Source organism: Anomaloglossus baeobatrachus, chromosome 11 (assembly GCF_048569485.1).
Source record: "Anomaloglossus baeobatrachus isolate aAnoBae1 chromosome 11, aAnoBae1.hap1, whole genome shotgun sequence".
NCBI classification, from domain to species: Eukaryota; Metazoa; Chordata; class Amphibia; order Anura; family Aromobatidae; genus Anomaloglossus; species Anomaloglossus baeobatrachus.
Window position 1 is genome coordinate 151,802,959 of NC_134363.1, and position 15,251 is coordinate 151,818,209.

Consider the following 15,251-nt stretch of genomic DNA (forward strand, 5'->3'; position numbering starts at 1 on the left):
GCAAACGTGTCCCCTACCATATTGCACAACGTGCAGCAAGATACAGTATGCTGTGCAGAGGCCAGATGTGCATTGCAGCTGACGGGGGCCACTTTAAGCATCAAAGTTAAATGAGCGCCATATGCGTGACCAGCATTCAGTGTTTTTTTTTTTTTGGGGGGTGTAATCATGGGATGTATAATCCTGAGTACAAAAAAGCTCATTATAATAATAATTGCGGAAATTTTCAAGCATGATCCTGCAGCCAATCTTTTTTTTGTTTTTCAAAGTAAGTACACCAGCCTCATCAGCTTTAATAATGTATGCGGATCTGCTTTAAATATATATATATATTTTTTTATTATGTAGTCTATGTTGTGACCGCAATTTATTTTACAATCCTCCCTCTATAGCATTTGTATCATGCAAACTGTTGACCTAATCGCTGCCTATGTACAATAGGGCATCATAATAGGCCACAAGGCTCCAGGTTATTTAGCAATAGGGTTCGCTTACTTCCATGACAATAGCCTGAGCGAGTACTTGAGTACACCGCTCTGCCTCTGTTAGTGATATACATATTTTGCCTAGGTTTAGTGCGGCCAATGGTTGTACTCAATGTTTACCAGTAGATGGCGCCTTAATACAAGGAAAGTAAATCTCTAGCTCCATGGCTGGTGAATATCTTCGGTGATACAGTGCAATAGAGATGAACTGCAACATCTGTGCACACGATAGTTTTGAAGAGTATCATCCCCCCCCCCCATAAAGCGTTGTTTGTTTGTTTTTTTTCTCTTTTCGGCCTTCTGATTGGACCGGGCCTAGTTTGGCGCATTTTACATCAGGGTCTGCTTCAAAGAAAGGTCATACATTTTCTTTTTTCCCTACCAGGTGTTTTTCAATACCTCAGTACTGGTAACTAGTGATGAGCGGGCACTACCATGCTCGGTGCTCAGTACTCGTAACTAGTGATGAGCGGGCACTACCATGCTTGGGTGCTCAGTACTCGTAACCATACCTCCCAACCGTCCCGGATACAGCGGGACAGTCCCTCGTCTGAGCCTTTGATCCCGGGTCCCGCCCGTGAGGCTGTTTGTCCCGGCTCCACCCACCCACTGTAGACCCGCCTCGCTGTTTCTCCCTTCTACTATTCATTACAGAGCCGAGCGCGCACCTACTCCTGTGACTGCTGCTGAGGTATGAATCACCCCCTGCAGCAGAGCGACCCCCCCCTGCAGCAGAGCGACCCCCCCTGCAGCAGAGCGACCCCCCCCCTGCAGCAGAGCCCCCCCCCTGCACCAGAGCCGACCCCCCCAGTCCCGGAGCCTGCGTTTGTCTGCAGCTGTTCTCTGATTCCCCGTGTGCGGCTTCTCACTGCTGCAGACACGCGGGGAGTCAGGAAGCTGAGGAGACCGTGCAATCAGCACTTCTCTCTCCTGCAGATAGCACTGGCCAGTAATAACCTATGCAGAGTGACATCTGCAGGCTTCTATTACCGATCAGTGGTCTCCTGCCTGTGGAGCAGAGCTGCTGGGTCCTAGCTTCCCAACAGCTTCAGCTCTGCTTTATCCTGGCTCCCCTACCAGTTAAAGGGAACCTGTCAGCAGAAATTTCACAATAAAAATAAAAGATTCCCCTCTGCAGCTCCTGGGCTGCTTCTAGAAAGGTTCCTGTTGTTATTGTGCCCCCTTTGAGACCTACAAAAATACTTTATGAAGTCTTACCTTTTTGTATGCAAATGTGTTTTTATGGTCACGGGGGCGGGCTGTCTGGCGTCCGTTATTCCCCCTCCTGCCGCTTTACGCAGTCCCCCATTGCTCATTTACATACACAAGGACGCCTTCCTCATGTAACTGTCCTCCCGAAGTTTTGCGCATGTGAACGCTTTTTCAGGTGATTGCGCAGGCACGAGATTATGGGCGGCGCTGTGATTGTCATCAGCAGCGTTAACCAAGTACCCGCCCATAATCTCGTGCCCGCACTTTTCCCTCTGACTCCACCGTTATGCGCAAGTGCTGGCCATATGAACCATGTTACCTATTACTGCTTGCACGAGATTATGGGCGGGTACTTGGATGACTTTGCTGATGACAATCACAGCGCCGCCCATAATCTCGCGCCCACGGTAATAGGTAACGTGGTTCATATGGCCAGTGCTTGCGCATAACAGTGGAGGCAGAGTGAGAAGCGCGGGCACGAGATTATGGGCGGGTACTTGGATGACTCTGCTGATGACAATCACAGCGCCGCCCATAATCTCGCGCCCATGGTAATAGGTAACGTGGTTCATATGGCCAGTGCTTGCGCATAACGGTGGAGGCAGAGTGAGAAGCGCGGGCACGAGATTATGGGCGGGTACTTGGATGACGCTGCTGATGACAATCACAGCGCCGCCCATAATCTCGCGCCCACGGTAATAGGTAACATGGTTCATATGGCCAGTGCTTGCGCATAACGGTGGAGGCAGAGTGAGAAGCGCGGGCACGAGATTATGGGCGGGTACTTGGATGACTCTGCTGATGACAATCACAGCGCCGCCCATAATCTCGCGCCCATGGTAATAGGTAACGTGGCTCATATGGACAGTGCTTGCGCATAACGGTGGAGGCAGAGTGAGAAGCGTGGGTACAAGATTATGGGTGGGTACTTGGATAACGCTGCTGATGACAATCACAGCGCCGCCCATAATCTCGCGCCTGCGCAATCACCTCAAAAGCGTTCACACTTTGCACAGTGCTTACTCCCGCGAGAGTGGCACTGGGCATGCACAAAACTTCAGGAGGACAGTTACATGAGGAAGGCGTCCTCATGTATGGAAATGAGCAATGGGGGACGGCGTACAACGGCAGGAGGGGGAATAACGGACGCCAGGCAGCCCGCCCCCGTGACCATAAAAACAGATTTGCATACAAAAAGGTAAGACTTCATAAAGTATTATTTTAGGTCTCAAAGGGGGCACAATAACAACAGGAACCTTTCCAGAATGCAGCCCAGGAGCTGCAGAGGGGAATCTTTTATTTTTTTTGCTAAATTTCTGGTGACAGTTTCCCTTTAAAGGGAACCTATCAGGTGCAATCTGCACTCAGAGCCAGGAGCAGTTCTGGGTGTATATTGCTAATCCCTCCCTAACTGTCCCTGTATACACTAGCATAGATAAAGGCATCTATAGAAAAAGTATTTTTAAAGAGCTTATATCTTATGCTAATTAGCGCGGGGACTAGTCCCAAGGGCGTTACTTCACTTGGCTAGTCGGCTCATATAGCGTGTTAGTACTCACACAGGGGCGTAATAACATGCTAACATGCTATGCGAGCCGACTAGCCAAGTGAAGTAACGCCCTTGTGACTAGTCCCCGCGCTCATTAGCATAAGATATAAGATCTTTAAAAATATTTGTTCTTGATCTCTTTATCTATGCTAGTGTATACAGGGACGGTTAGGCAGGGATTAGCAATATACACCCAGAACTGCTCCTGGCTCTGAGTGCATATTGCACCTGACAGGTTCACTTTAAAGGGAACCTGTCACCAGATTTGGGGCCTATAAGCTGCAGCCACCACCAGCGGGATCTTATGTACACATTCTAACATGCTGCATACCTCCCAACCGTCCCGGATACAGCGGGACTTTCACGCTTTACGTTGTTTGTCCCGTTGCCACGGGCGGGACGGCCGGCTCCCGGGCTCCGCCCACCCACTCTCTCTCCGCCTCCCTGCTTTTCCCTCCTACCATCCTAGTAGACGTGGCATAGAGAGGAGCGCTGCCTGTGCTGCTGCTGGTACAGTAAACTAATCTCCCCAGCGCTGATTTCCCTCCCTCCCCCCTCACCCCCGGCCGGAGCCTGTCTGTGCGGTCGGCCGGCCGCCTGTCTGTGCGGTCGGCCCGCCACCTGTCTGTGCGGGCGCCCCCCCGCCGCCTGTCTGTGCGGGCGCCCCCCGCCGCCTGTCTGTGCGGGCGCCCCCCTGCCGCCTGTCTGTGCGGGCGCCCCCCTGCCGCCTGTCTGTGCGGGCGCCCCCCCTGCCGCCTGTCTGTGCGGGCGCCCCCCGCCGCCTGTCTGTGCGGGCGCCCCCCTGCCGCCTGTCTGTGCGGGCGCCCCCCTGCCGCCTGTCTGTGCGGGCGCCCCCCTGCCGCCTGTCTGTGCGGGCGCCCCCCTGCCGCCTGTCTGTGCGGGCGCCCCCCTGCCGCCTGTCTGTGCGGGCGCCCCCCTGCCGCCTGTCTGTGCGGGCGCCCCCCGCCGCCTGTCTGTGCGGGCGCCCCCCTGCCGCCTGTCTGTGCGGGCGCCCCCCTGCCGCCTGTCTGTGCGGGCGCCCCCCTGCCGCCTGTCTGTGCGGGCGCCCCCCTGCCGCCTGTCTGTGCGGGCGCCCCCCGCCGCCTGTCTGTGCGGGCGGCCCGCCGCCTGTCTGTGTGGGCGGCCCGCCGCCTCATTGTGCGGGCGGCCGGCCGCCTCTCTCTGCGGGCGGCTGGCCGCCTCTCTGTGCGGGCGGCCCGCCGCCTGTCTGTGAAGGCGGCCGGCCGCCTGTCTGTGCGGGCGCCCCCCGCCGCCTGTCTGTGCGGGCGGCCCGCCGCCTCATTGTGCGGGCGGCCGGCCGCCTCTCTCTGCGGGCGGCTGGCCGCCTCTCTGTGCGGGCGGCCCGCCGCTTGTCTGTGAAGGCGGCCGGCCGCCTGTCTGTGAAGGCGACCGGCCGCCTCACTGTGGCTGCCTGCGTGTCCGTGCTGGAGGCCCGCCGGCTGCCTGCGTGTCCGTGCTGGAGGCCCGCCGGCTGCCTGCGTGTCCGTGCTGGAGGCCCGCCGGCTGCCTGCGTGTCCGTGCTGGAGGCCCGCCGGCTGCCTGCGTGTCCGTGCTGGAGGCCCGCCGGCTGCCTGCGTGTCCGTGCTGGAGGCCCGCCGGCTGCCTGCGTGTCCGTGCTGGAGGCCCGCCGGCTGCCTGCGTGTCCGTGCTGGAGGCCCGCCGGCTGCCTGCGTGTCCGTGCTGGAGGCCCGCCGGCTGCCTGCGTGTCCGTGCTGGAGGCCCGCCGGCTGCCTGCGTGTTTGTGCTGAATGGGTGTGGATGGGGAGTGGATATGGGCGTGACTGTGAAATGGGTGTGGTTAGGGGGCGTGGCCTAAAAATTTGCCGCGGCGCGCTACGCGCGCCGCAAACTTTGTCCCTCTTTTCCTTCTTTAAAAGTTGGGAGGTATGCTCGTAACTAGTGATGAGCGGGCACTACCATGCTCAGGTGCTCAGTACTCGTAACTAGTGATGAGCGGGCACTACCATGCTCGGGTGCTCTGTACTCGTAACTAGTGATGAGCGGGCACTACCATGCTCAGGTGCTCAGTACTCGTAACTAGTGATGAGCGGGCACTACCATGCTCGGGTGCTCAGTACTGGTAACTAGTGATGAGTGGGCACTACCATGCTCAGGTGCTCAGTACTCGTAACTAGTGATGAGCGGGCTCTCTCATGCTCGGGTGCTCAGTACTCGTAACTAGTGATGAGCGGGCACTACCATGCTCAGGTGCTCTGTACTCGTAACTAGTGATGAGCGCGCACTACCATGCTCAGGTGCTCTGTACTCGTAACTAGTGATGAGCGGGCACTACCATGCTCGGGTGCTCGGTACTCGTAACTAGTGATGAGCGGGCACTACCATGCTCGGGTGCTCAGTACTTGTAACTAGGGATGAGCGGGCACTACCATGCTCGGTTCTCCTTTGACTTTCTAGTATGCCTGAGTTGTATCCATCTGAGCGTCCGACTGCTGATTTCGAGCACCCAAGCATGGTAGTGCCCACTCATTACTAGTTACGAGTACTGAGCATCCGAGCATGGTAGTGCTCTTTCATCACTACAGCGGCTAATCTCTGGCCACGTACTACAGGTGGCGTCACGAAAATCATCCTACTACTATCCCCATCATCCTTCCTCCTTATTGGTGTACACCTCGGGGCACGAAGCCGGGCAGGCCACCGCGACATCCCAGACCACCACGCCAGCCCGGTGACGAGTAAAGCAGGTACGAGATCCATGCCTGACTACCCCCTACCCCCTGGGTGCTACACGAGTATCAAGCACCCAAGCATTGTTGTGAATGCTCAGCACTAGTTACAAGTACTGAGCACCTGAGCATGGTAGTGCCCGCTCATCACTAGTTACGAGTACTGAGCACCCGAGCATGGTAGTGCCCGCTCATCACTAGTTACGAGTACTGAGCACTCGAGCATGGTAGTGCCCGCTCATCACTAGTTACGAGTACTGAGCACCCGACCATGGTAGTGCCCGCTCATCACTAGTTACGAGTACTCAGCACCCGACCATGGTAGTGCCCGCTCATCACTAGTTACGAGTACTGAGCACCTGAGCATGGTAGTGCCCACTCATTACTAGTTACGAGTACTGAGCACCTGAGCATGGTAGTGCCCGCTCATCACTAGTTATCAGTACAGAGCACCCGAGCATGGTAGTGCCCGCTCATCACTAGTTACAAGTACTGACCACCCGAGCATGGTAGTGCCCGCTCATCACTAGTTACAAGTACTGACCACCCGAGCATGGTAGTGCCCACTCATCACTAGTTACGAGTACTGAGCACCCGAGCATTGTAGTGCCCGCTCATCACTAGTTATGAGTGCTGACCACCCGAGCATGGTAGTGCCCGCTCATCACTAGTTATGAACACAGAGCATGGTAGTGCCCGCTCATCACTAGTTACGAGTACAGAGCACCCGAGCATGGTACTGCTCACTCATCACTAGTTACGAGTACTGAGCACCCGAGCATGGTAGTGCCCACTCATCACTAGTTACTAGTACTGACCACCCGAGCATGGTAGTGCTCACTCATCATTAGTTACGAGTACTGACCACCCGAGCATGGTAATGCCTGCTCATCACTAGTTACGAGTGCTGACCACCCGAGCATGGTAGTGCCTGCTCATCACTAGTTACGAGTACTGAGCACCCGAGCATGGTAGTGCCTGCTCATCACTAGTTACGAGTACAGAGCACCCGAGCATGGTAGTGCCCGCTCATCACTAGTCACCAGTACTGACCACCCGAGCATGGTAGTGCTCACTCATCACTAGTTACGAGTACTGACCACCCGAGCATGGTAGTGCCTGCTCATTACTACTGACAAAAAGTGATTTGGATATGGTTACCTTAAATTTTTTGCACGTCTCTGCACTTCTTCCTATCCTCCTTCAGCCTCTTTATAATCTTAGGCCTCTGCCACACATACGTGAAAATCACGTATTTTCCCTGCGTGTTGCGTTTGGTAAGTACGTGTCTCCGGTACGTGCGGGCCACGTGTGTTTTACGTGTGCTATCCGTGATAACACACGGAGAACCGGTAATTTATATACTCACCTGTCCCTGGCGCCGCTGTCCGTGGTGCTGATCTTCGGTCTCCGGTCCTCCCGACTCCCCGCTGCTGCTTCCGGCCGCAGTGATGTGAATATTAAATGAGCATAATGAGCGGCGGTCGGCAGCAAGTGACAGCAGCGGCAGAGACAGGAGGGCTGGAGAAGGTGGGTAAAGATTTGTTATTTTTTTCTCTGACACGTGAGTTTTCTCCGGCGCGTGTCACACGGGACCGCATCCACACTACACCCGTGTGGTACGGGTGCAGGCCGTGTGACACCCGTGATGCCGGAGAAAAACACGAACACACGTAAGTACGGAATGGACACACGTTCCGTTCCAAAATACTTACGTGTGTCCAAACCATTAGGAATACATAGGTCCGCGTGTGTACGTGTCTCCGGTACGTGAGAAAACTGCAAAACACGTCCCGGAGGCACAGACGTGTGAAAGAGGCCTTAGACTGAACTTCTCTGTTTCTTTGTCATCTATTGTATAATTAGCTTTTGCAGGCAGACCGGTAAACAAAGTTCTTGCTGCTTTGTCGCCTCCACCTCGGTTACACTTTATTTTTTACATTCACAATGAAGCTTTTCCCCTTCCATTTTCACCTTGATTATTGAAAACATAAAGATTTGGCCAGCTCACCGATATTTGAGATTCCACCCTTCCCATGACCAATACTCACAGTACTATTCCTAATATGCCCCATATGTCTGGTTTATGTGTTCTCCCTAGTCATGCATTATCCCTATCTCAGGGGATACCCTTTGGCTATTTATGTGCTTGTCTATTAAAAGGGCCTTCAATGCTTGTATTGGACCACAATTGTCTTATTTTTGGACCCATTCATGGGAATCGATGAGAAACGAAAAATTGGTAACTAGTTTTTCGCTCAACAGGTGGCCTGGCCCATCACTAAACCAATATGAGGCAATGATAGAAAATTGTCTCGTCCCAAAGCCCTCACTGCATTGGAGAAAAAGGGCTCAAAGGGGCCTATAGGACCAAAAGATCCAATGTGCTTGACTGAGGTCAGTTTCACACATCCTTCTTTTTGCCGGTTTCGCGGATCCGGCGCGCTCCCGTACAGTGAATACAGTACAATATGACAGCGCAACAAGCGCCAGTCATGTGCTGTCATGTGACCGGCGCATGTGACCCGGAAGTTACAGCGCTGTCATTGTACTGTATTCACTGTACGGGAGCGCGCCGGATCTGCGAAACCGGCAAAAAGAAGGATGTGTGAGTGAGCCCTAAAGGGGGTTTACACGCAGCGACATTGCTAGCGATGTCGCTCATGAAAGCACCCGCCCCCGTCATTTGTGCGTCACGGGAAAATCGCTGCCCGTGGCGCACAATATCGCTAGTACCCGTCACACATACTTACCTGCCTAGCGACGTCGCTGTGGCCGGCGAACTGCCTCTTTTCTAAGGGGGAAGTTCGTGCGGTGTTACAGCGACGTCAAACAGCAGGCGTCCGATAGAAGCGGAGGGGCGGAGAGCAGCCGCATGAAAGTTACGTCCACCTCTTTGCCGGAGGACGCAGGTACGGTGGTGTTCGTCGGTCCTGGGGGTGTCACACGTAGCGATGTGTGCTGCCTCAGGAACGACAAACAACCTGCGTCTTAAACAAGCAACGACATTTGGGAAATGGATGACGTGTCAACAATCAACGATTTGGTAAGTATTTTGAATCATTAGCGGTAGCTCGTACGTGTCACGTGCAACGACGTCGCTAACAAGGCCGGATGTGCGTCATGAATTCCGTGAATTCCGTGAATCGTTGTGTGTAACGGGGCCTTTACTCATCCTTGGGAGAAGCAATGGCTTTCTCCCCTCATCCATAGCACTGAGGATCTCTCTTGGATGGCTCCCCATTTTCATTCCTCGAATACTGGAGCCTTTACTTGCAGAGATGTGCTTCACCCTAAAGCTTGGTTCACACGTTCAGGATTTGCGGTGCGGATGCTACTTTGCAAATGTGCGGCAACTGACACTACATTAAAAGTAAATGGGGTCATCAAAATACCAGAAAATAAAAACACAATGTGGACTTCAAATCTGCGTTGCGCTCATTCTTGTGCGGATAGTCATGGCGGATTTCAATGCTTTGTAATGGAGTGGGGTAAAATCCATGGTCAAATCTGCTCCGAAATCTGCAGTCATGGATTCATTGTTGTGGCCGAATCCACAGGAGAAATTTTCCACAAGATGTTAACATGGAGACTGAGCAGGAGACATGGGGACGGAGAAGGAGACATATAGACAGAGCAGGAGACTTGGTGACTGAGCAGGAGACACGGAGACGGAGCACAAGACATGGAGACGGAGCAGGAGAAATGGAGACGGAGTGACACACCCACACCGAGGCCATAGGGTGACTCGTTACTGGGCCGCGGTTCTGTTTCTGGGACGCTGCGGTAGCGTGGCCAGGTTCCATGACCTCAGTGATGTCGTTTAAATTTAAAGGGGACGATGACAGTTTATTCGTGACGCCACCTGTGGTATGCGGAAAGTTAGGTGCCGCCACTTCGGGATGGGGACCTCTGGGGCAGATGGTGATGCAGCTTAGATGGTGCAGCTCCCCACAGGCAGAGATTATGGGGTAGTAGTAGGTGATGGTGGGGGTGCAGGGCTGGAGGCGTAGGCGAATAACGGAGCGACACAGGGATGCTGTCTCAAGGTTTTTACTCACTGTAGCAGGTTCCAAGGTAACACAACGTCAGTGTCCGCCTTTGGAGTGCTGGGGTTTCACTGTGATGGGCTCCGGCCGATCCCGGATAGTTCGGAGGTCAAGACCGGTGCACCCTTCTAGTGTTTCTTTCCTGGTCGTCTTCCTGCGCTGGCTTCTCTCCCACCTGTCTTGCACCTGTGCACATAGTGTCTTGAGCCGGTGTCCACGGGCCCTGTCGGGGTGGCTTGAAGCTCCATCCCTTGGCCCTATGTGCTCACCTTCTAGCGGATTCGCGTGCGGAGTTGGTTTTGGTACTAAATGTGTCCTCAACCTCTGGTTTTACTAGTGGAGCACGTTGGTTCTTCTCCTCTTGTCTAGGGACCAGTCCCTGATCTGCGGCCAAGTCCTTCCACTCCATTGCTGTATGTGGAACGAGGCCACGGGAGTATGGTCCTGTGGTCTCTAGGACCCCTTCTGTCATGCGCTTGAGCTGAGCTGCACCAGCACCAGACCAGAGGTCTTTCCTCCTCCACTAGTGATGTGTCAGTCGCGAATGATCCGACACAAAGGTCCATCTCCCTGCTGTGACTGACAGGAGCTGGATCCCCAGTGAGAGCCACTAAAATCTCTAAACAGCTCTGTTCACTGCTGAAACCCCGCCCACTCAACAGTCTAATTGGTCCCTTGTAAGTGGGTGGAGATTAGCCACGGGTGGATGGGGTTTCATCTGCGTTACTATAATCTTAAATATGTGTTCCCCTGGGGTGAGCACATATTTAATAGGGAGCCAAGAACGATCTGAATGAGCCAGCTCTTTTTGTGAGCGGAATCATGGGAACCGGATCACCAAAAAGAGCCGGACTGCCCATCAACATCCTCCACTACTCCTTCTGTCTCCCGTCCTACAGTGTCCCCAACTAACTAGACTCCACCGCCCAGCCTGGCTCTGACCGTGTGTTCCTATGGCGACATCAAAGGTGCACCTTCCCTGACCACGGTCCAGCGAAGTGTTGCCAGTGAGAGTGTCTGTGTTTTGTTTGCATACCGGTGGATGACCTCATCCGTACTCGGGATGGAATACCACACCTCTCGCTGAGGTGTAGTACTTCTGTGGCAACTGAAGCCTCAGGGGCGTTACAGGAGCAGAAGGCATGGAGATGGAGCAAGAGACATGGACATGTAGACGGAACAGGAGACATGGAGACGGAGCCGAAGATGTGGAGATGGAGCAAGAGACATGGAGACGGAGCAGGAGACAAGGAGATGGAGCACAAGACCTGCAGATTGAGCAGGAGAAATGAGATGGAGCAGGAGACATGGAAATGGAGCAGGAGAAAAGGAGATGGAGCAGGAGAAAAGGAGATGGAGCAGGAGACACGGAGACAGAGCAGGAGACACTGAGACAGAGCAGGAGACACAGAGATAGAGCAGGAGACACAGAGATAGAGCAGAAGACACGGATACAGAGCAAGAGACATGGATATGGAGCAGGAGACATGGGGACGGAGCAGGAGACACGGGGACAGAGCAAGAGACACGGAGATGGAGCAGAAGACATGGGGACAGAGCAAGAGACACGGAGATGGAGCAGAAGACATGGGGACAGAGCAAGAGACATTGAGATGGCGCAAGAGATAAGGAGATGGAGCAGGAGACATGGGGACGGAGCAAGAGACATGGGGACGGAGCAAGAGACATGGGGACGGAGCAAGAGACATGGGGACGAAGCAAGAGACATGGGGACGAAGCAAGAGACATGGGGACGGAGCAAGAGACATGGGGACGGAGCAAGAGACATGGGGACGGAGCAAGAGACAAGGGGACGAAGCAAGAGACAAAGGGACGGAGCAAGAGACAAGGGGACGGAGCAAGAGACATGGGGACGGAGCAAGAGACATGGGGACGAAGCAAGAGACATGGGGACGGAGCAAGAGACATGGGGACGGAGCAAGAGACAAGGGGACGGAGCAAGAGACATGGGGACGGAGCAAGAGACAAGGGGACGGAGCAAGAGACATGGGGACGGAGCAAGAGACATGGGGACGGAGCAAGAGACATGGGGACGAAGCAAGAGACATGGGGACGGAGCAAGAGACATGGGGACGGAGCAAGAGACAAGGGGACGGAGCAAGAGACATGGGGACGGAGCAAGAGACAAGGGGACGGAGCAAGAGACATGGGGACGGAGCAAGAGAGATGAGGACGGAGCAAGAGACAAGGGGACGGAGCAAGAGACAGCTATGATTAGCCAGCAGAACTTACCGGCATTGGTCCATGGACTATTTAGAATCAAAATCGGCCATATTTATTTAGGAAACAAAATATATATATTTGTGCACACTTGTAGTATCATTGGATAATAATAAATGGAAAGTAAGAAAGCGCTGACACAAGGTAGAGGAAGCGATGGCTACAATAACACATTGTAAATGTCTAAGGCACAAACGTTAACACATGAGATTTAACAAAATAATAATAATAAAATAAGGAAAAAAACAAAACCCAAAGCCAACAATAAGAAAAATAGGTACAACAAATAGTTTATTATTGCCAGTATAGTCACGTCTTTTAAGTGTGATGTCATTTACGATACCAAGCGCACTGACTCATATCCAGAATAATAGAGTAATAAAACACCAGGAATTGCTGTAGCTTGCATGATCCATCTCAAACACAAATACCTTGCATTGTAGCGCGAGAAAAACAAGCCAAGCTCACTGCAACCTGGTCCAGTACAACGAATGGTTTCACAATCAACGTCTGAGCTTCGTCGCGGTTCCAAGAAAGGAAACATATTCTTGTGTTATATTCAGACAAGTGTGTGTACATGAAGAAAGCATCATGTACCACCATGTCAACAAACGCCTGGGCTGCATTGGATATCATTGAGGGTACCCGTCCACTGGTGGTCAGTCCCTGGTGGCCAGTAGCATCTTCAAAGTTTAGTTTTGGCGGTAAATTGTACAAGGAAACTTTAAAGTGGTCATGATGACTATTATATTGGTGTCAGAAAATGACTAGTGAAGGTCATCTGAGGCCTGTGCTGCAGTTTAACATCAAAGATCCCAGTGATTTAAAAAATACATTCCAATGCATAGTCCTGCACGTGATTGGACACTTATATTATATATATATTTTGAAATTATTCATTTCCTCTATATAAAAAATACTAACATTTTATAGCTTTCAATACAGCCACTAAGGCTATTATTTGTCTATTTTTCATATATATGTGTATATATATATATGTATACAGTTAGGTCCAGAAATATTTGGACAGTGACACAAGTTTTGTTATTTTAGCTGTTTACAAAAACATGTTCAGAAATACAATTATATATATAATATGGGCTGAAAGTGCACACTCCCAGCTGCAATATGAGAGTTTTCACATCCAAATCGGAGAAAGGGTTTAGGAATCATAGCTCTGTAATGCATAGCCTCCTCTTTTTCAAGGGACCAAAAGTAATTGGACAAGGGACTCTAAGGGCTGCAATTAACTCTGAAGGCGTCTCCCTCGTTAACCTGTAATCAATGAAGTAGTTAAAAGGTCTGGGGTTGATTGCAGGTGTGTGGTTTTGCATTTGGAAGCTGTTGCTGTGACCAGACAACATGCGGTCTAAGGAACTCTTAATTGAGGTGAAGCAGAACATCCTGAGGCTGAAAAAAAAGAAAAAAATCCATCAGAGAGATAGCAGACATGCTTGGAGTAGCAAAATCAACAGTCGGGTACATTCTGAGAAAAAAGGAATTGACTGGTGAGCTTGGGAACTCAAAAAGGCCTGGGCGTCCACGGATGACAACAGTGGTGGATGATCGCCGCATACTTTCTTTGGTGAAGAAGAACCCATTCACAACATCAACTGAAGTCCAGAACACTCTCAGTGAAGTAGGTGTATCTGTCTCTAAGTCAACAGTAAAGAGAAGACTCCATGAAAGTAAATACAAAGGGTTCACATCTAGATGCAAACCATTCATCAATTCCAAAAATAGACAGGCCAGAGTTACATTTGCTGAAAAACACCTCATGAAGCCAGCTCAGTTCTGGAAAAGTATTCTATGGACAGATGAGACCAAGATCAACCTGTCCCAGAATGATGGGAAGAAAAAAGTTTGGAGAAGAAAGGGAACGGCACATGATCCAAGGCACACCACATCCTCTGTAAAACATGGTGGAGGCAACGTGATGGCATGGACATGCATGGCTTTCAATGGCACTGGGTCACTTGTGTTTATTGATGACATAACAGCAGACAAGAGTAGCCGGATGAATTCTGAAGTGTACCGGGATATACTTTCAGCCCAGATTCAGCCAAATGCCACAAAGTTGATCGGACGGCGCTTCATAGAACAGATGGATAATGACCCCAAGCATACAGCCAAAGCTACCCAGGAGTTCATGAGTGCAAAAAAGTGGAACATTCTGCAATGGCCAAGTCAATCACCAGATCTTAACCCAATTGAGCATGCATTTCACTTGCTCAAATCCAGACTTAAGACGGAAAGACCCACAAACAAGCAAGACCTGAAGGCTGCGGCTGTAAAGGCCTGGCAAAGCATTAAGAAGGAGGAAACCCAGCGTTTGGTGATGTCCATGGGTTCCAGACTTAAGGCAGTGATTGCCTCCAAAGGATTCGGAACAAAATATTGAAAATAAAAATATTTTGTTTGGGTTTGGTTTATTTGTCCAATTACTTTTGACCTCCTAAAATGTGGAGTGTTTGTAAAGAAATGTGTACAATTCCTACAATTTCTATCAGATATTTTTGTTCAAACCTTCAAATTAAACGTTACAATCTGCACTTGAATTCTGTTGTAGAGGTTTCATTTCAAATCCAATGTGGTGGCATGCAGAGCCCAACTCGCGAAAATTGTGTCACTGTCCAAATATTTCTGGACCTAACTGTATATATATATATACACAGGTCCTTCCCCCATGTGCCGTCACATGCCTAGGCCCTTGCTGGCCCTGAACTTTCCCTGACTAGTGAAGGCCAGCGAGATTCTAGTCTCGCCACTACAATAAGACAACACGAGGTAATAAAGACAAACAGGGGAGGAAAAACTCAACAAATAACACTCCAGGAGAAACTTCTCAGATGCAACTAAAGCGACACCTCAGCTTTCTCCAGAGACTGTCTCCTTCCAAGTGGACAGCATAGGTATGAGCTATAGCCGGCATAGGGAGGAGTGGATACTTAGAACAGAAGGGAGTGGTTGCAGCTGAGTTTACAACTACCTGTTAGATCACTGCAGG